Below are 22495 nucleotides of genomic sequence, written 5' to 3'. Positions count from 1 at the left end.
GTCAAAAAGGATGTAATGTACAGTCCCAGCAGTCAATGTGATTTCACATATTACAAAAAGGTGCATTTTTGGTATAGTGTTTTTGTGTGTCATCCATTTTTCACGGACTCAGAGACATTCAAAATATAGAAAATTGAAAGAAAATAATCTGCTTTTCACAGATTGTGGTTATTGATTTGTTATATTGTCAATCGGCTCTCATTCAGGCAGGAAACTAGTCAGTAAATGGTTCATGATGTCATAAAATAACCAGACCCATTAGTGCATAAATTAGCATCGCTAAATACTCTCCATTCTGTAAATGAAGTATTGCAATGCACTTTGAGTTCCACAAGAGGGAGTTAAAACACAAAAAACCCAGAAACATGTAGAAACTTTGTACAATTCTCACAATTTTACACTTATTTCATCCTGTTTGCCTTCATCCTTATCCAACATTTTCCTTAAAGAAGACCTTTCATGGTTTGGGGCATAGGCAGCTCTATATACTGCTGGAAAGCCGACAATGCGCTGAATTCAGTGCACTGTCAGCTTTCCCGATCTGTGCCCCCGGTGAAGAGCAATCGGTGCCGCTACCATTGTTCTTCACAGTCAGAAGGGCGTTTCTGACACTCTGTCTGGAACGTCCTTCTTCACAGCAGCGCCTATCGCGCTGTACAGTGTGAGCAGGGAGGAACGCCCCCTCCCTCTGCTCACAGTGCTCGTCCATAGACGAGTATTATCAGGAGGGGAGGGGGCGTTCCTCCCCGCTCACACTGTGCAGCGCTGCTGTGAAGAAGGACGTTCCAGACAGACTGTCAGGAACGCCCTTCTGACTGCGAAGAGCTACATAGGTAGGTTATGTGTGCTACATCTGTATACATAATCGCATAGATTCATAATAGTAATAATACAGGGTGATTGAAAAAAATGGTGGAAAAGCAACAGCCTGTAGTTATAGTAACATAAGTGGTAAATGGCCAGTGACTGAAAACTGAAGAAAACTGATTAGTTGTCCATAGAAAGAAATCACAGTACAGCTTTCATTTATCAAGAGCCAAATGTACTTACATGGTGTGACATGGCAACATTGGAGCTTTTTTGCATATTGGAATCTTGATTATACAGTATAATTGAGCGAGGATTCAGCAGCTAGCGGCTCTTGCTATGTTAGAAGCAACCATTAGGGTAAGTTCACACGCAGTTTTTTGGTCAGGATTTTGAGGCCGTATCCGCCTCAAAATCCTGACCAAAAAGACAGCTCCCATTGAAATTAATGGGAGCCTGCTCCTGGAAAAAGAAGCAAGATGCTCATTCTTCAGGCTGTTTCACCCGTGATTCGGCCTGGAAACACTCCCTCCTCTCGACTAGGTCCATTCATTGGGCCTAATCCGCAGCGGAGTGTGCGACTGGATGCCGATGTAGTGCACCAGCATTCAGTTGCGACTACCCGTATTTTGGACCGGAACCTGAGGCAGTGTCTTCCTTCAAAAAAAAAAAAGAAAAAAAGAATCACACCCACTTGGCCTTCACACTCGGATGTGTGCATCAGGTCTAACACAGACATGCATACTATTAGACCCCATCTTTGGTGTTGTAGGCAGGTACTCATGTCCAATGCCTGCTGTGGTGAACTCGCCAGGCAGCAGAGATGAGTGCTGATCTCATCTTTACAAGGTAGAACAGACAGGATGCAACACAATGGCTCAGTGGTTACCACTGCAGTGTTGGAGTTCTGGATTCGAATCTTGTCAAAGACAAAACATCTGCAAGGAGTTTGTATGTTCTCCCCATGTTTGCGTGCATTTACTCCCATACGCCAAAGATATACTAATATGGAAAAATGTACATTGTGAGCCCTATATGGGGCTTATAATCTACAAAGAAAAAAAAAGTAGAACAGACAGCGGTTGGGGTATCAGGCACTATCATGGGCTGGATTGGGGACCCTTTACTGGATACAGGGTTATTCCAGTTATCTGCTATTGATGACCAGTCCTCAGTATAGGTTATCAATAAGAGATCAGTGGGAGTCCAACATCCTGGGGCCCCTGCTGATCAGCTGTGTGAAGGGACCGCAGCACATATGTGATTGCCACGACAACTTCACTGCATCGCACACCATCTATTTTATATGTACTTACAGCTTCATCCTATAGAAAAAAACCAGAACATAACTGCATCACATGATCACATGTGATGATCGCTTGAGAAACCACCATGGTCCCTTTAAAGAACTGATCAGCAGGGGTCCCGAAATTTGGACCCCCCCCCCCCCCACTCATCTGTTATTGATGAACCAGAAAATATGTAATTAATACCAAGGAACTGGAATAATCCTTTAAATGGGTTATCCACATTTCAAAAATTGCTTGCCAATCATTACGATAGGTAATTGATTTTAGATCTTTGTTAGAGCCCCTGCAGATCAGCTGTTTCCCAAAGCACGCAGCTCCTAGCATTTATAGGTCAGATGCTGCCCTGTATACTCAATGTATTCATGATAACAGCAGTTGTGGACACCGCTATGGGATACATTACTGCAGCATCCCAACTCGCCAACATCTAGAATATGCCGAAGGAATGGTGTAGGAGGTCCCAGCCAAAGTTGGCAAGACTTTAGTTACACCTCTGCTAAGCGGTTAATTAAAATTTGTTTTGTCTATACTTTTATCATGTTTACAGTGTTTATAGCAAAGTTTAAAGAACTGTCCCATTATTCTCTACAGAACAGGTGCCGAGCCTGACCAGCCTGCATAACAGTATTATGTTTCCACCATGTGTGAGAGAATTGTGTGAGTGGTACAAGGGTAAAGGACTGGGGCCACACACAGAGATCACACTGCTCAACTTCTGGCAGGGATATTCTGCAGCATGTGATACGCGCGTAATACTGTACATTGAAAGCAATAGGGAAAAAAGCCTCCCATTGATTTCAATGGGGAGAACACGTATGCCGGCTCCCATTCATGTCAATGGGAGGTGCTTTTTACGCGTCAATGGGAGGTGCATTCTGAACGTGTTTTTACGTTCAGAATGAGCGCAGCGTAACTCCGTGTGAAGGCTCCCTTAGATGGCTTCTTACTAAGGTTGGTATATAAAATTCCACTCTTAGAAGCCTGGATCCCAGGTGTGAATCCACCATAAACCTGAGGACATATGTAGCAGAAACACAGCAGGGGGAAGAAAAAAAAAAACCAAAAAAAAAAAACCCACATTTTAGGCTAAAGCCCCATGTTGTGGAAACACAGCTTTTTTTGTTGCAGATTTTGTTGCGGTTTTTTGAGCCAAAGCCAAGAATAGCTACAAATGGAAATATATATTTCTACCTTTTGCTGATGCCACTCCTGACTTTGGCTCAAAAAAATGCAACAAAATCTGCAACAAAAAAAGCTGCGTTTCCGCTAAGGCCCTACAGGCCGAAAACGCCACACTAGTGCGGCGGGAACAACAGCGGCGGGAACACATTGTGGTTCTTCCCACAGCGCTTTGAACAGAAAGTTCACAGACTGTTTCCTCCACGGACTTTCTGTTAGCATTATATCTATGGGAAGACTGCCATTGTTTCTGTAGATATAATTGACATGCTGCGATTTCCAAAACCGCGCCGGTATTGGAAATCGCAGTGTGTCCGTGCTGTGGTTTTAACCACAAAGTTGGTATGGGATTCGCATGAATCCCATCCACTTTGCATGAACTGTATAACGCTGCAATTTTTCCCACGGCGGAAATTGCGGCATTTCTGGCCCGTGAGGCCCCGGCCTTAGCCTTAATTTAATCTCATTCACACCTTGCAGGTAAAAATATAATGATGTGTAAAGCATGAAATATGCAGCATTTTTATTTTACCTGGGGGTACATAGATTTAAGTGAGCCAGGCAAAAATTTCAAACATTGCAGAAAAGCTGTGAAAAATGCACAAATTTCAGCTGCGTTTTTTTGGGGGTTTTTTTTTTGCAGTGTTATTTAAGTTCCTGTCACTACATGTGGCCTTGGCCTTAACAAACCGGCTTTACAAAATGCTTGCAAAACATAATACAGAATAAATGTAATCTCCATCATTAAAGCATAAAAACAAAGATTATCCTTTTCCAAAGACAGTACAAGCAGATAAGGAGCATTGTTATGTCTTCTCACTGCGCTTTCGGTACAGGCTTTGGATTTTAGTACATAAAGTACATTAAATTAATATAATGATGCCCTATGTAGCAATGAACAGCTTAAGGCTAAGGCTCCACATAAAGAAATGCAGCAAGAAAAACGCTTTTGACGTGGGCAAAATGCTGTGTTTTCGTAACGTGGCTCCGGCCTATAGTGGAGTCTACATGTCAGGTTTTTCTGTCCGCTTCAGAAGTCGGACATCTTTACATGCGGGCAGGGAAGGAAGGGCAAGGAGTGCAAAAGAACGCACCCGATGCCCATTTAAATAAATGACAGGTGTCACGGACACAGCTAGTGTCCGCTCCTAATGTCCGTGCCAGATTTTGAGCGGACACTAGGAGCGGACACTACCTGTCGGACACTGACGGTAGTGTGAACGCCCCCGAATAAAAACAGCAGGAGATTGCAACAGAAACACAAGATGCTTGAGTGCGATGACTGTTTTGCGCACATTGCGCTTCCTCTGGCCGTTATACACACTTACCCGGTATAAGAGGCTTCCTCTTGTGTGTTGCTCAGCCAAAAAGGTTGTGTGCATGTGTGTCGGTATCCAACCTCGCAGTGTGCGCACCAAAAAATGGAGAAAAAAAGGTATATTGTAAATAATTTCACACAAAAAAATGAGCTGGACAAAATTGTTGGCATATTTTCAAAACTGTGGGTAAATAACTTTGTTTCAAGCATGTGATGCTCATTCATACTCACCTGTGGCAAGTAACAGGTGTGGGCAATATAAAAATAACACCTGAAACCAGATAAAAAGGAGAGACATTGACTCAATCTTTGCATTGCGTGCCTGTGTGTGACACACTAAAAGCATGCAGAACATAAAGAGGATAAGATTGCTGTTCAGGGACTTGAGAACCTAAATTGTGGAAAAATCTCAAGGTTACAAGTCCATCTCCAGAGATCTTGATGTTCCTTTGTCCACAGTGCACAACATAATCAAGAAATTTACAACCCATGGCCGTGAACGGAAGAGATGAATTGATGAAAGGTTGCAATGCAGGATAGTCCGGATGGTGGATGAGCAGTCGCAATAAAGTCCCAAATAATTCAAGCTGTCCTGCAGGCTCAGGGGGCATTAGTTTCAGCACAAACTATCCATCGACATTTGAATGCAATGAAATGCTATAGCAGGAGACCCAGGAGACCGCCTCAGAATCCAGCTCCAAAAAAGGTCTCTCCGTGAGTGGATGCCGATGCAGTGCACCAGCATCCAGTCGCGGTATTCCTCTCCGGATTAGGCCCAAATGAATGGGCCTAGTCGGGAGGGAGGTGTCGCACCGCGGAATTCGTGGCAAGAAAGGGCAGGTCGCTTCTTTTTTCCACGATCGGGAAGAAACCGCTCGTGGAAAAAGCAAGTGAACGGCTCCCATTGAAGTCAATGGGAGGCGTTTTTTTTTTGTTTTGTTTTTTAACTGGATTTTGAGGATGATTCCGCGTCAAAATCTGGTCCAAAAAACCCTGTGTGATCCCAGCCTTATGAAAGCATTCTTGGGCTATCACTGGTTGTAGCCTGGACCAGACTCCTTGGGTATTTGTTAGGGCCAGCTATGTTGTGGGGCAGTTCTGAGCAGGAGCACTATAAGGACACTCTCTGGTTGTATATGGGTACTCTGTGGCTGTCACTGGTTATAGTGTACACCAGACTATTTGGGTACTTGTTAGGGCTAGCTATGTTGTGGGACACTTCTGAGCAGGGGCACTATTATAAGGGCACTCTCTAGCTGTCTGGTTATATATGGGTACTCTCTAGCTGTCTGGTTGTATATGGGTACTCTCTGGCTGTCTGGTTGTATATTGGGTACTTTCTGGTTGTATATTGGGTACTTTCTGGTTGTATATTGGGCACTCTCTGGCTGTCTGGTTGTATATGGGTACTCTGTGGCTGTCACTGGTATAGCTTACATCAGACTATGGGGTACTTGTTAGGGCCAGCTATGTTTTGGGGCACTTCTGAGCAGGGGCACTATTATAAGGGCACTCTCTGGCTGTCTGGTTGTATATGGGTACTCTGGCTGTCACAGCTATAGCTTACACCAGACTATTTGGGTACTTGTTAGGGCCAGCTATGTTGTGGGGCGCTCCTGACCACTATTATAAGGGCACTCTTCGGCTTCTAGGTGAGGTGTTGCACTTTATGTACATGCCGCAGGATCCTGTGTACACGTCCATTATGTAATAGTCAGCCCTGAGTTTCTGCTCTCCTGACTGCAGAGTAGACTTACAGGTTATGGAGGAGGTGCAGCTGTTGTGTCACTCTCCGCTGTCCCCATGTTATGGCTGCTGGGAGTGACTGCTCCGCCATACGGCAGGTGTCCTGCACGGTGTCCCCTCCCCTGGAAATAAGAGCGGCCTCAGTGTAACCTCCGCCCCAGTCCTGGAGCCGTATCCAGCGCCGCCCCTGGAGCACTACAGTGCGGTGTCGCCGGGCACAGTGAGGGGACAGCGGAGTGAGGAGCCGCCGGGGAGCCGGTAAGTTCTGCTGCCCCGCCACGGGCTGAGCCCACACATTACTGCAGGTGCTTAGGTTCTTGTGTATAGTCCACAGCCGGGCACTAATGTCCTGGGCAGCACCTACAGGTACAGGGCACAGGGCAGGACAACTCCTCCTGGCACTGCACATGAGGGCACGGCTGCTGTTTGTGGATTACTTTCCTTCAGGTCACTCCTGTTTATTGAGGCTGTCACTACATTGGGGACTATTACACAGATCTGTCACTAGTTGTGAATGGCCATACACAGCAGGAGATCTGCACATTCACATGTCTGGATATCAGGGATATACTCACCCTTTATATATCCTGTGCTAATAGTCTGTGGGTAGAACTGGCAGGATAGGAGACAGCAGCTACTAGGGGGCCCATCTCCACTGAGACATAGGGGGCTATTAGTAACATCTATGATGGAGCCTGACTGAGCCTTCATTACAGTACTGGGAAATCATAAGGCCTGCACGTGACATCATTACAATTACGTTCTTTATACGCTGTGATGTCATAGTGTACACAGTGATCTTTATATGTGTGCTTTATCTCTGTACTGTGACATCACTGTGTACATTATCCCTGTACAGTGACATCATTATGTATATTATCACTTTACTATAACACTCACTGTTTATTATCTCTGTACTATGACATCACCGCGTACATTTTCCTGTCTATACTGTGTTATCACTAGGACACTGTAGTTTTCAATGCCAGCCTTCATATCACCTGACTGGTGGAGGGTGCACTTCATTTATGAGGAGGTGCACCCTCATCTGAGCAATGCTCACACGCTGAAATCAGCACAAACTTGTATATTGTAAGTGATCAGTATACAATAAAATATGATCAATGACAGTAAACTGCTGTACATGATCATGAATCCTGCAGGAAAGCGGCAAGTGCGTTTTTTTTTTTAACCCGGCACAGAGTCGGACATGCAGGACTTTGTGTCCGGTTAAAAAGTAGACGGTTTCACCGTGGACAGGTACAAAACACTCACTGGCGCTCACTTTTCAAACCCATTCACTTGAATGGGTTTGAAAACTGACTGCCGGGTTTCCGTCCCCTTTCCAGTTTCTCGTGGCAGAAGACTGAAAACCCAGAAGGATTGCTTAGAGCGCACACAGGCGCAGATGTGAACTCGCCCTCTGACGTTTACTCACAATGATTGTGAATGTGGTCACATTGCAGCACACGACATAATGAGTGGCAGTCATTAAAAAAAAATCCGTCCGGGTGCTTGGTTGCAAGCACCAGTCACATGTACACCATCTTAGGTTTTATGTGTATCTGCAACTCTCTTATAACATGGCTGCAGTTTTTTACTGCCTAGTGGGTGTTGCAGATTCTAAAATGCATGCGACTGGCAGCCAGATTGCACCATAAAATAGTTGTGTGACTTGTGAAACATGTTGTGGTGTAACTGTATAGTGGAAAAGCCCAAACCTTAGGAATCATTCACACAACTATGTTTGGTCTGAGAAACACAGTGCATTCCATGTGTGGGCTGCATTTCCCAGACTGACCATGGCCTTGTGAATGGAACTGACTATGATTCAGTGAGCGCCCCACCAGCCACTGAACTGAAGTGACATATAGATGTGAGTTTGGTACAGTAACACTCTGGCCATTTGGGAGGTCACCGCATCAAAATTCACCACGATACAGAGAGTTCCATTCACAGGACTGTGGTCACTGCAGGAAATGCAATATAGTAGGAGTATGATGTCTCTTTAAAAGGGTTGTCCAAGAATTGGACAGATCACAGAGGAGATTGGGGAAGGTAAACATAAAAACAAATATCATACTCCTCTGACTGCAGAAGTCCTGTGTTCCAATGAGTGTCCTGAAAGAATCAAGTGACAGCACTCACAAGCGTCATCAGGTCCTTTCTTGTGGTCATGTGTGGTGCAGGACTTCTCATGGTGAAAGCATGGCGCATGCCTGAATTGGCAGCGGTGGCAGACACCGGAGCATCAGGGCTAGGTGAGTATGATTTTTTTTTCTTAGAATGATTCACCTTTCCAACCTCCTGTGTGATTTGTCCAATGCCTGGACAACCCCTGTACAGAGATCTTGACTCAGCGTACAGGGACTTATTAGACCATGCACACCATGCTAAGGAATATGCAAATAATCCTCCTTGGTGGAAAGGGGGAACTTGCTCTAGAGCCACATTTTAGGCTGTATTCACACAGAGTAACGCCAGGCGTTTTTTGTGTGTTTTTTGCACATAGCGCCGCGTTAACGCCACGTAGCGCCGCGTTAACGCCGGGCAACGCCACCGCAAAATAGCGCAGCGTTAACGCCGCGTATACGCGGCGCTATGTGCAAAAAACACACAAAAAACGCCTGGCGTTACTCTGTGTGAATACAGCCTAAGGGTGCATTCACACTACGTTTCCTGACGCTTATTCTGAACGTAAAACACGTTCAGAATAAGCGGCGTCTAAAGCAGCTCCATTCATTTCTATGGGAGCCGGCATACGAGCGCTCCCCATAGAAATGAATGGGCTGCTTCTTTCACTCCGAGCAGTCCCATTGAAGTGAATGGGAAGTGCCGGCGTGTACGATCCGGCATGAGCAGAGCTTACCGTACACGCCGGCACTTCCCATTCACTTCAATGGGACTGCTCGGAGTGAAAGAAGCAGCCCATTCATTTCTATGGGGAGCGCTCGTATGCCGGCTCCCATAGAAATGAATGGAGCTGCTTTAGACGCCGCTTATTCTGAACGTGTTTTACGTTCAGAATAAGCTAGCGTTTACTCAGTGTGAATGCACCCTTAGAAGGTAGCTACCTATAGATCAAAGCTTGCTTTGTAGGAAATCTAGTAACATCATCAGGAAATAAAGCCAAGCTAGAATAATTCCTCTAAAAGAAACAAGGTTCCATCCTCAGACGGATGTTCAGGGTTATTACCTCTCTTGATCCCAAAGCAGGGTGCTGGCTGACTTCCTTTTGGAGGAGATATTCTAGCTTGGCTTTATTCCTAGACTAGCTGTTACCCGCAACTTCGTCTGCGGTGATTGTAGAAGTGGGTATATACAGGCGCGGGTAAGGTTTTCGTAGTGTGTATAAGGTGTGGGATATGAAATGTAAGTTTGTATCTTGTTTTTGCTGTAATTCAGAGAATACGTGAGACTTTTGTGTTGAAGTTAATTTGTATTTGAGCTGCTATATATACGGTGTTGTGAGAAACTTTACATAGTGACTTTGGAACAGAAGTATTTGAAGTTAACCCTTTCCCGCCGATGGCATTTTTTGATTTTCGTTTTTGACTCCCCTCCTTCTAAACCCCATAACTTTTTTATTTCTCCACTCCCAGAGCCATATGAGGTCTTAATTTTTCCTGGGACAAATTTTTCTTCATGATGCCACCATTATTTATTCTATATAATGTACTGGGAAGCAGGGAAAAAAATCAGAATGGGGTGGATTTGAAGAAAAAATGCAGTTCTGCGACTTTCTTACGGGCTTTCGTTTTACGGCGTTCACTGTGCAGCCAAAATGACATGTCCCCTGTATTCTGTGTTTCGTTACGATTCCGGGGATACCAAATTTATATGGTTTTAGTTACATTTTGACCCCTTAAAAACAAATCCAAAACTGTTAAAAAATTTTTTTTTGAAAAGTCGCCATATTCCGACAGCCATAACTTTTTTATACGTGCATGTACAAGGATGTATATGGCGTCTTTTTTTGCGGGACTGGGTGTACTTTGTAGTTCTACCATCTTCAGGAAATGTTATTGCTTTGATCACTTTTTATTCAAACTTTTATCAGAATCAAAACAGTGAAAAAACGGCGGTTTGGCACTTTTGACCATTTTTCCCGCTACAGCGTTTACCGAACAGGAAAAATATTTGTATAGCTTTGCAGAGCGGGCGATTTTGGACGCGGGGATACCTAACATGTATGTGTTTCACAGTTTTTAACTACTTTTATATGTGTTCCAGGGAAAGGGGGGTGATTTGAATTTTTAATCCTTTTTTTTTTTGTTTTTAATATTTTTTTTACTTTTTTTAAACTTTTTTTTTTTGCATTTATTAGGCCGCCTAGGGGTATTGACATGGGTGGGCGGTGTGGCGGATTGTCAGAGCGGTGGGGGTTGGCAAACATGGCTGCTCCGGAGCGTTAAAGAGAGCCTCCTGGAGTATCGTTAAGGTGAGGGGCAAAGTGGTAAAGTATATGTATATGAGATTGTGTGGGGTTAGGGGTGAGGCTGCAGAGGGCAATATGAATTTTGTGGCTTGCTATGGTCCAAAGTGTGTGAGATTGCAGAGATGGTGATGTGAGTTTGGGGGTTTGTGGGGTTCCTGGGAAAAACGTATGTGCGCTATTGTGACGAAAAGTAGCCTATTGCGCAATGGGGTGTATTAACTATGTTTGTGGAAAATTTCAGCCAAATCGGTCGAGCGGGTTTTGCGTGATTGACTAACAAACATCCGAACACACAAACCCACAAACATCCAAACTCACAAACTTTCACATTTATAATATTAGGGCTAGTTCACACGTGGGCAAAGGGGAGGTTTTTGACAGCGGAATTCGCTTCAAAAACCTCTCCTTTAACATGGTGGTCTATGTAGACCACTAGCTTTTTTTTTCCTCCTAGCGTTTTCCGCCTGAAGAAGCGACATGACCTTTCTTCAGGCGGAAAACGCCTGAAGAATTGCATAGAAGTGAATGGGAGGCGAAAACCGCGCGGTAAAAAACAGTGCACACAGTTTCTATAGCACATATAGGAAAAAAAAACCCCTAGCGAAAACCGCTAGCGAAAACCGCGTCAAAAACCTCGTCAAAAACCGCGTGGAATGCAAAAAACAGCGTAAAAAAAACTCCCCGAGGTTTTTTACCTCGCACAAATAAGCTAGGCGGTTTTCACGTGTGAACTGACCCTTAATAGGATGTGAGATCTGGCACACCATCTCTTGCCAAGGATCAGGAAACATGGACCATATGCAATGTTATTGTTTTCTCTAATGGTAGGTTCTCACCAGCACTGTGGTCTTTGTTGTTCTGGTCCAATGGTTGACCCAAATGACGGAAACCTGGACCGCTAAAAGAGCATTGACTTCAACAACGGGTGTCCGCTGTTTAAAAACTGAAAGCGGCAGAGAAAAAAGTCCTCCGTTCCAGACTGCTAAAACAACGATTACACAAGGACACTGGTGGACCCCACTGACTGTAATGGTAACTGCTGTTTTAAACTCTATGCAGGACTTTTCTCGCTGTCCATTTTCAGGCGCTTCAGCTCAGAGGTGAATTTTATATACAGTATAAATATCTACATCTGACTTTTTAAAAGTCTCAACGTGTGGACAAGGTTTTGCACGTCTTAAAACGTACCAGATTTTTTTTCCTGGCATGCACCAGTTCTCTAGTGCAAAGCCGAGGTCTAAACTAGCCCAACTAAGAGTTGGCCTAAAACGAGTCGGGTACCTAACGTCTTGTATCTATTGTGCAAAGCAACAAACTGACGGTTTTGGGAGGGTGTCAGTCGCCTAGGAATTGATGTGGCAGTACCCACAAGTCTTTATAAGGGTAAGTTCAGACAGGGTTTTTTGGACCGGAACCTGAGGTGAAGGCCGCCTCAGGTTCCAGTCCAAAAGACGGGTAGTCGTGACTGAATGCCAGTGCACTGCATCGGCATCCAGTCGCGCACTCCGCTCTGGATTAGGCCCAATGGATGGGCCTAGTCGGAGGGAGTGTCTTCAGGCCGAATTGTGAGGTGAAACGGCCTGAAGAATGAGCATCTTGCTTTTTTTTCCAGGAGCTGGAACAAACCGGATCCCGGAAAAAACACCTGAACAGCTCCCATTGATTTCAATGAAAGCCGTCTTTTTGGTCAGGATTTTGAGACGAATACGGCCTCAAAGTCCTGACCAAAAAACCCTCGTGTGAACTTACCCTAAGTGTCTTGTCTCCTTGTAAACAACAGCCATCATTTACTTGAATGCTGGATAGGTCATCAGTTATAAAGCCTGTAAAAATCCCCATAAGGGCTCGTTTACATCTGCGCCCGGTCTCCGTTCTGCAGGTTTCCGTTTCCTGCACAAAACTAAGCAGGAGACGGAAACCTGCTCACCCATTCATTTGAATGGGTTTGAAAGATGTCCGGCCGTGAGCATTTTATGCTCTCCGCCGCGAAACCATTTTTTTTTTAAATCGGATACAGAGTCGGACATGCAGTACGCTGTGTCCGGTTTAAAAAAAACGGTTTCGCGGCGGAGAGCATAAAACGCTCACGGCCGGACCCGGTCTGACAGCTTTCCGTCTTCTGCAAGAAGAAGACGGAAAGCTCAGAACGGACTCTGGGCGCTAGTGGGAACCCAGCGTAAGTTGTCCATTTACCTTCATGGCTATTGGTAAAACAGGAACAGCTATTCCCCTAAATGCATGCACAGTGAATTGGTATGCATGGGTTCTCAATGATGTGAGGTAAGCCTCTGGTGCTGGTTTATCTCCCCTGAAAACAAAAGAATTGGGTATTGAAATTTGGGAATCCCTCATACATATAAGATATTCGGCCAGTCCTGCTGAAATTGCTGGGGTTTGGGTGACTTTTCTCCTATGTACGTGTCCCTCTGCTGACTTCTGCCCATAGTGTTTTTTCCTGTGACAGATTCCAAAAGATCTGTCACTCCATAATTTTTTACATAAACTCTTATTCATTTGCAAATTCTCTCCATCTCACTGCAAGAAAAAAGAAAAATTGAGATTATCAGAAGGAGAGCATACTCTAATAGCAATGGCAGCTATGAGATAATAAAGCAGGGTATATGAGCCGCTGGGATATAATACTAGCTGTAGTATTATAGGCTCGGCTGGGGCCTTCAGTCTTTGCTCTCTATAATCACAGCTTCTTCGGCATCGCTGCAGGAAATTATTTTAGTGCATTACAGAGTAGATGTTTCTGACGTCTTACCAAGTGAAAAGCTGTATTATGTTCTGATGTATTGTAATGATACGTTAGTACAGCCCCCCTGCCGGCCGCCTACCCATAGAATGTACTCACAGTCACGAAACTTCTAAGCAGTTCACCATATAAAAGATTCTACAAACAATAAGAGAGAGTTCTGTGGAGTGCAGGAAGTGCTCTGATATACAGTAAGCTTTACAAAAGGAACCTATACATGGACGAGATAACAAACATCTATTTGGCATAGATTCAATCTACTTTGGCCCTTGTGTACTGGTTTATTAACCCTGTGCTGGTGCGGTAGAGAAATTCAACATTCGCTATCAGGTTTCGGGTGGGATCCCGAGCGACGTCATTGACTATAATGGGTCCTGTGGGGTGTCTGTTATTTTTTTTCCTGACATCATCAGGATTGTAGGACTCTTTCATCCAGCATTTCAGATGGACCCTGTGCGAGCACACTGTGACGCAAATGTGAATGTAGCCTAAGTGATAATAGATAAAGTAGATAAACTCTTTGGAGGAGTTCATAAAGACTGGTGTATAGTATGCCTTTCTTTATGTCCCCTGCACCAGTGGAGGATGTGTCTTGTCATGAGCTAGTTGCATCCTCCCGGTATCCTTGTACTGTATACCAGCAAGAAAGTACCCTTACAGACTTCTTGTAAAGTTTTTAATATTTTAAAGGTATTAAAACATAACAGAAACCGTATACATTTGGTATTTCTGTGATCATACTGATTCACAGAATAAATGTAACTTGTTGTTTTTATTATACTGTAAACGCTGTAAAACAAAAATCTTAACAAAATTTACCCAGTACATTGCATGCTATCCAGTGCATTGTATGGAATACCCAGTACATTGTATTCTTCCCAGGACATCATATGGAATATCCAGTTCATTATATGCTTCCCAGTGCATTGTGTGGAATACCCAGTACATTATATGGAATACCCAGTACATTGTATGCTTCCCAGTACATCGTAAGGAATACCTAGTACATTGTATGCTTCCCAGTATATTGTATAGAATACCCAGTATGTTGTATGTTTGCCAATACATCATATGGAATACCCAGGCAAGTGTATACTTCCATATATATTGTACAGAATACCCAGTATGTTGTATGCTTCCCAGTTAATTGTATAGAACACCCAATATATTGTATGTTTACCAGTACAACGTATGTACCGTATATACTAGAGTATAAGCCGAATCTTTAAGCACAGTTTATGTGCTGAAACCCCCCCCCCCCCCCCTCAGCTTATACTCGAGTCCTGCAAAAAAAAAAAAAAAAAAATATTTATTTTATTTATTTTTTTTGGGGGGGGTCTATGACCAGCCTCAATAGTAATGTATACAATCTCCCATAAAATAGTGAAAATAAAAGAAGCTTTAAAAAAATATAATAACAAAATAAAATAAATAAAAGTTCTAAATCCCTCCTTTCCCTAGAATACATATAAAAGTAGAAAATTACTGTGAAACACAAACACATTGGGTATCCCTGTGTCTGAAAGTGCCCGGTCTACTCAATATAGGGTATCTGCAGTGCTCCTGTACCGTTGGGAAGGGGTTAATAGGAGCACTGCAGATACTCTATATTCAGCCAGGCTGAATTCCACGTGGGGGAAAAAAACTCAGTCCTCAAGCTCAGGGAAGGGGCAGACAGACAACCAAAACACCCCTCCCCTTCCCCAGCACCCAAAAACCATTTTAATTTTTGATATTTTCCAGTAGCTGCTACATTTCCCCCCCTCGGCTTATACTCGAGTCAATAAGTTTTCCCAGTTGTTTGTGGTAAAATTAGGGGAGTCGGCTTATATTCGGGTCGGCTTATACTCGAGTATATACGGTAATAAAAAAAATACAGTATATGCTTCCGAGTACGTTGTATGGAATGCCCAGTACATTATATAGAACACCCAATATGTTGTATGCTTCCTAGTACATCGGAGGGAATATCAAATGGTGCTAATAAGAAAATCAATTTGTCAAAATGTATCCCTATAGGGCTTTGTCATTGGAAAAATATAAAAGTAATGGCTTTTAGAGGGTGGAGAGGGAAAAACGAGAATGGAAAATGAATAGAAGCATTAGAGGTCTGAAGGTATTGTGTAAAATGTCTCTGTTCACATCTTCGAATTGATCCTGTATGTGGGTAAAGTCCTTCAAGATAAGTTCTAGTGGAAAGGCATCATGTGACCATGGAGTGACTAGCCAACTGATCCTTCAGCGTATCCAGAGAAACACTCTAAGCCACACACAGAGCAGTCGCTTTATCTGTAGTCGCTTTATCTGTCACTATACTAATGGCTTTACTCGTGGCTGTGGATCAGTCCATAACTCCTATTGTGTGAATAGACTTCTACACTGCCAGGCCTTATGTTGTCTGTACATAAACCCTGTGGAATATGATGGCGCTATAGAAATAAAATGTATTATTATTAATAATAACTGTAAAGACATGAAAAGGAGTTTTTTTTAAATTTAATAGGACATGGCCAATTTTTGAGGGTCCTTTAAAATGTCACACAGCCGTTATCATCCGTCATGTGAATAAGGCTTAATAATGGTTGTCAAGCCTGAAGAGCAAAAATATTGGTGACTTTTCTCCTGCGTTTGACACAGCTTTCTTTAGAGCTGAGCATGTGTATTATTATGTATTAGAAAGATTTTCCAGTTCATTGGCCTAGCAGAAAGGTATTAGATTAACATGGAAACTGCTCATTATAATAAGTAATTAAATACTAATAAAAATGGCATAATAATGGAAAAGTACTGCAAGTGCTCATAAGTGCTAGGGGGTATTGTGGGGTGTTTTAATGTTGAGCTTTATTCATATTATATTCATGGTACTTTTCCATAATATATTTACTTACTAGCAGCTACCTGCGACTTCGTCTGCAGTTTGGCGGTGGCGCCGAACCACTTATATTTCTTGTCCCCCTATCTGTGCCCCCAGTCTAGTTCATCTGCCTTCAGTTTCTTGTCTCCCCCATCTCTGCCTCCAGTATGTTGTCACCCCAATCTCTGTGTCCAGTATGTTGTCCCCCCCATCTCTGCCCCCAGTATCTTGTCCCCACATCTCTGCCCCCAGTATCTTGTCGTCGTCCCCCCATCTCCGCCTCCAGCTTCATGTCCCCCCATATCTGCCCCCCTAGATTCTTCCCACACCATCTCTGCCCCCCAGTCTCTTGTCCCCCCCATCTGTGGCCCCAGCTTCATGCCCCCCCTTCCCTACATCGGCCCCCGTGTAGTACGACTCGCCTTGGCCTGTGTCCTCCGTTGCTGTGTCTGCTCGCTGAGTGCAGACAGTCCTCGTGCTGCTTGTGTCGTGTATCTAGCAGAGCGAGCTCCGGCGTCATAGCAACCAGACGCCGGACCTCGCTGTACTTCATACAGCAACGGAGGAGTGAGGCCATGTTGAGTCGTACTACACGGGGGCCGATGTAGGGGGGGAACTGAAGCTGGGGACCTGTGAGTGACTCACATTTAAAGTAGCCTATTCGACTTTCGTGGGAAATATGTAGGTGTGTGTGAAATTTCACCAAAATCCGTTCAGCCGTTTGGCTGTGATTGAGGAACAAACATCCAAACATCCAAACACACAGACACACAAACTCACAAACATTAACCTTTATAATATTAAAATAGGATTTGTTTGGCTTACTTACAGAGCACCATCATATTCTGTAGCGCTTTACAGATATTTTCAGTACTGTCCCATTTAGAGCTCACAATCTGAATTTCCTTTCGGTATGTCTTTGGAGTATGGGAGGAAACCTACCCAAACATAGGGAGAACATAGAGATTTCTTGTAGATGCAGAATTTTCTCAAGGGCTCATTACTTCTTTTACTTTTTCAGAAGTTTAGCACCAGAACAATTTTCATTGACTGTACTGTAATATTAAAGGGGTTGTCCGGGATAACTGGAAATCCCTACACTAATCTATACCCCCTCCCACTTTCTAAATAACATAATTAATCAGAAATGTTGCGGGGAAGGTAGCTCGGAAGCTGCAGTGGTGTGGACTCAACCAGTCAAAGACAAGGGCACAAAATATTCAGGAAACAAGTTTATTTAGAAAAAAAAAACACAGGAAAATAAATAAACCTTGACTTCAGGCACAAAAATGATCAAAATAAAATACAGCCTTAACTTCAGGCACAAACCAAACAGAATCCTACTTGTCTGAGTCAGGGCTCGTTCACATCTGCACCCGGTCTCCGTACTTTAGGTTTCCGTTTCCTGCATAAAACAGAGGCAGGAGACGGAAACCTGCAGGAGACTTTCTCACCCATTCATTTGAATGGGTGAGAAAGCTGTCCGGCCGTGCGCGGCAGTGAGGGTTTTGCGCTCTCCGCCGCGAAACCGGGTTTTATAATCCGGACACAGAGTTGGACATGCAGTACTCTGTGTCCGGATAAAAAAAATCCGGTTTCGCGGCGGAGAAACTAAAACGCTCACCGCCGCGCACAGCCGGACCCGGTCTATGGTTTCCGTCTTCTGGCATGCAGAAGACGGAAACCATAGAACGGAGACTAGAACGCAGGTGTGAACCTAGCGTAACTAACTAAACAGTAATCATAAACTAACTATACATGTGGCTTACTAAGAGCCACACGAACAAACCAATAAGCACGAGATAGTCTCACCGGACTCAGGGTGACAGGACAGGCCCAGATGCCTCCTTTCACTCCCTGGATCTGCCCTGAAGTGCAAGCTCTTCAGCCTTTTATAAGCCATTAATGAACCTATGACTCACACCTGGGCTGAGGCCTACTCTAGACCCACCCTGGACCACACATAGGTCACAAACCTGGGGCTGATATAGCGGGACTCCAGCACTTTGTGTGTCACTTTCTCACATTGTATAGTTAATCATATCCATGGGGCCTAAACTTGTGACCACCCCAGGGATATTTTCTGATTCTCCGGTGACAATCTGTTTTCTCACTTCCAGAAACGGATCATTACTACTACTCCCCCCTTCCCCATCCACCCCATTATACTTACCCTCTACCCTTCTTCCTGCTAGAACTGATTCTGCAGGCGCGCTCTTCTCCAAACGCTGCTCTGCTCACTGCTCATGGTAATTCACCTCTACTGCACAGCTTCTGCATGTGCAGTAGAGGTGGCTCATTGCTGCAGAGAAGAGAGCAGCGATGGAAAAGAGTGCGCGCCTGCAGAATCAGTAAAGAAGGAGGTGCTGTCTCGTAGAAAGGTAAGTATATTGCATAATGGGGTCAGGGGTTGGGCTGAGTAGGTAAGGAAGGGCAGGATAGCTAGAGAGACCGGGAGGGAGTGTATGGGAGGGGAGAGAGGAGGGAGGGGGAGAGGAAGGAGGGAGGGAGTACAGTGAGAGGGGTTAGTGTGGAAATTACATAGCAGAAAGCAAAACCATGTAAACAAATGCCGAAGATACCAGGAGCTCCCAGAGACACCCAGAAATCACTCAAAACATGGCATATGGGTGCATTTATTAACCCATTAATAGCACTAAAGAGATTTTAAAAAAGAACATTGTTTAGCAACGACCAGCAATGACGCTGAGATGTGAGTCTAGTGATATCGGTTGCCAAAAATATATATGTGATACTAGCAAAACTGAAAGTTCTCTGAATTCAGAACACTGTTAACTTTGCTAGAAAACACTCCCAACCTTAGAGGAAAGGAAAAGTTCTCTTTAATATTAAAGGGGTTGTCCCATCACAAGGATCCTATCTATACATGAGTCCCCCTTTGACAACAATAACAAAGGATTATGTCCCGCCCTTCCTATTTCCGGTCGAAGATCTCTTTCCGGTTTTGAGAGTTTGCCATGTCTAGCAGGGGTATAGGCATACTGTTTCATGGTTACGACGAGCCTGCTGCAGAACCTCATTTGCTGAATGCTATACAGTATATATATTCATTTGCCGAATGCTATATATATGTATAGCATTCGGCAAATGAACACTGATTCTGCAGCAGGCACGTCCTTGCTACGGGCAGGCAAGAGTTTTTCTCATTGGAATGAATAGTCCGATGTTAGACTCCGCCTCCTCAGACGAGCCTCTGGCAGAACCAGCGTTGATTGGCCAAATCACTGGCCACTGGCCAATCAACGCTGGTCTATTCATTTCAATGAGAAAAAGTCAACTGGTAACAGCATACTTACCTGCTCGTAGCAAGGACTAGCCTGCTACACAATCAGCCTTCATTTGCCGAATGCTATACACTGTATAGCATTCAGAAAATGAGGTTCTGCAGCAGGCTCGTCGTAACCCGAGGACCATACCCTGAAGTACATACCCAGCCCTGGTTAATTCACTAAGGAACCGGAAGTTTTCTTGCCGCCCTTCCATTGCGCATGCGTTAACCGGAAGTTCGCAGGGGGACTCATGTATACTGCTTGTTAATGTGAATGTAAGACTTTTCCTAAATACACTGCTTCAGCAAAACTGCTTTGTTTGTCCACTATCTTACTTTATTCATTTCCTTGTTGACACAGCCCTTGACTTATCTGATCAAAAGTCAAGTGATGTATCTACTGCTCTCAGAGGGGAGGGAGGAGGGGCTAAGTGCACGGGAGTGAGCCTGGAGGGGGGGGTAGTTTACACTTTTGGGTGCTGGGAGGGGCCGCCAATACAGACCCGGCATCCGCTGTAATAGAGAGGCGGATGCCGGGGAGGGTTAGATGCCGGCACAGGTGCCTGCAACATCGCTATGCTCCTGCCCTGCATGAAGCCAGCAGCGGCAGGAGCGATGCTGCTATTCCGCTCTTGCATCATTGGTGGGCGGGGTTACATATACAAAGCCAGCGGCGAGATGCCGCTGGTCCTGCCTGCGCGCTCATAGATGGTGAGACCAGTCACAGTTAGACGCCGGCACAGGTGCCTGCAACATCGCTACGCTCCTGCCCTGCATAAAGCCAGCATGAAGCCAGCTGGCTTTGCATATTTAACCCAGCCCACCAATGACGCAACAAAGCAGGAAGACAGAAGATTTTACAACAGCGAAGACACGTGAGTATGCGACGTGGGAGTACCCCTTTAAGCCCACATGTTCAGGATTCAGTCCACATTTTGCTCAAAATTACAAACTGAATCTGCTCCAATTTACGCATCCATGAATGTGAATTCATTTTTATCCCTATTTACACTATTTATTACTCTATTTAAAAGGATTCTATCATTAGATTTTTGTAGTTTTAACTGACACCATGTAGGAATAGGCTTTATAAAGGCTAAAAAAAGAGAAAAAATTTATCAGCTCACCCTATACAGCTTGAACCTCAATCCTTGGAGAGCACGGCATGCAGGTGAACTTCAACCTGCTGATAGAATGTCCAACTTGAAGGTAAAAAACGCCAGCTGCTACCAGGAGGTGGATGAAGACGGAAATCCGCAGTATTTAAAATATAACTTTTATTGTCACATTAAAACAGTTACATTGTAACTGAAGTCTTGCCTGTGCGTATAATGGGTGACGCGTTTCGGGACAGTGCGTCCCTTCTTCTCGGCTCGGCTGTGAATTCATTTTTATCCCTATTTACACTATTTATTACTCTATTTAAAAGGATTCTATCATTAGATTTTTGTAGTTTTAACTGACACAATGTAGGAATAGGCTTTATATCCACTGTCCTCACCACCGTTTTCACATTATTCTCGATTTTCGGTTTATGCAAATGAAACTAGGAGAGCACAGGGGGCGTTCCCCCTGTGCTCAAAGCACAGATCCGTCAGCCACTGCAGCACCGCCTTTTTGTATTTTAAGCATGCTCAGCTTAAGGCTGAGGCCCCACATTGCAGAAACACAGCTTTTTTATGATGCAGATTTTACTGCGGTATTTTGAGCCAAAGACCGGACTGGATTGACTAGATGGGAGAAGTATAAGGACTTCCTATATATTTCCCATTCCTTTTGAAGCCATTCTTGGCTTTGCCTCAAAAATCCACTACAAAATCTGCAACAAAAAAAGCTGAATTTTGGGGCCTTAGCTCTAAGCTGCAAATTGGTGGTTCTCAGTGGAGTTTATTTTTGTAAATTTTGAGTGAGGGAATATAACCTTATAGTGTGTACAGATCCTAAATATACTGGAAAGGTGTAGTACGTATTTCAGCTTTTACATCAGTGTGTGACATCTTACATCCGGACTGCCTGAGCCAAATGACATTACTGTCGTAAAAGCTGAAACAAGAGAAGTGAGCACTTTGTTTAATAATGGAACCCAAGTGCAGGAAGGAAACTTGCATTTGTGACTTTACCCTGATTTGTGATGACATAATAGGTTTCCATCTTCCATATGGGATATTCGGAAGGTGTGATGTGTGTCCTCTTAACATTTCTCTGCAGGTAGTTCCCTGCCAAATGTGATGTATTGGTCTGAAGCCATAAGATCAGTGGTGTAACTACCGGTGAAGCAGTGGAGGCAGCTGCCACAGGGCCCGAGACATTAGGGGGCACGGCGACAGCCGGTACCGCTGCGTTTTTTTTTTTTTAATAGGCCGTTACTGGCTGGAGTTACTCCAGCTGGTAACGGGCCCTACTTACTTACCGATCCTGGCAGGGGCCGGAATCGGTAAGTGACACCGCGGGCCCCGCAAACATCATTATTATACTCAGGGGTCTTTTCAGACCCCCAAGTATAATGATCGGAGGCCTGGGAGAGGTAAGTGAACATAACAAACAGTGTTACTTACCTCTCCACGCTCCGCGAAGGCTTCAGGGCCTACTTGTGTGACGTCTGAGATGTCACATGACCGGGGCCTGCGTCCTTATGCGTCGTGACACAGGTCCCCGGTCACATGACGTCCCTGACATCATTGAAGATAGCTGACAGTGGGGAGCGCAGGGATAGGTAAGTAACAGTGTTTATGTTTGTATCCTCCTCTGGGTCTCTGATTATTATACTCTGGGGTCTGAAAAGACCCCAGAGTATAA

The 22495-nt window shown here is 44.4% G+C and overlaps 1 protein-coding gene across 1 annotated transcript in view; it reads left to right on the top strand.

The window, feature by feature from the left end:
• The first annotated feature begins 6414 nt into the window (after positions 1 to 6414).
• The window catches only part of WIPF3 (WAS/WASL interacting protein family member 3), a 45763-nt gene continuing 29682 nt past the window's right edge, over positions 6415 to 22495 (top strand). Inside the window, exon 1 of the mRNA XM_075271457.1 lies at positions 6415 to 6618. The gene's annotated coding sequence lies outside the window, so the exon portion shown is untranslated. The remainder of the gene's footprint in view (positions 6619 to 22495) is intronic.

This window comes from Leptodactylus fuscus, chromosome 4 (assembly GCF_031893055.1).
Source record: "Leptodactylus fuscus isolate aLepFus1 chromosome 4, aLepFus1.hap2, whole genome shotgun sequence".
NCBI classification, from domain to species: domain Eukaryota; kingdom Metazoa; phylum Chordata; class Amphibia; order Anura; family Leptodactylidae; genus Leptodactylus; species Leptodactylus fuscus.
This window is presented reverse-complemented; position numbering and strand designations above follow the sequence as displayed.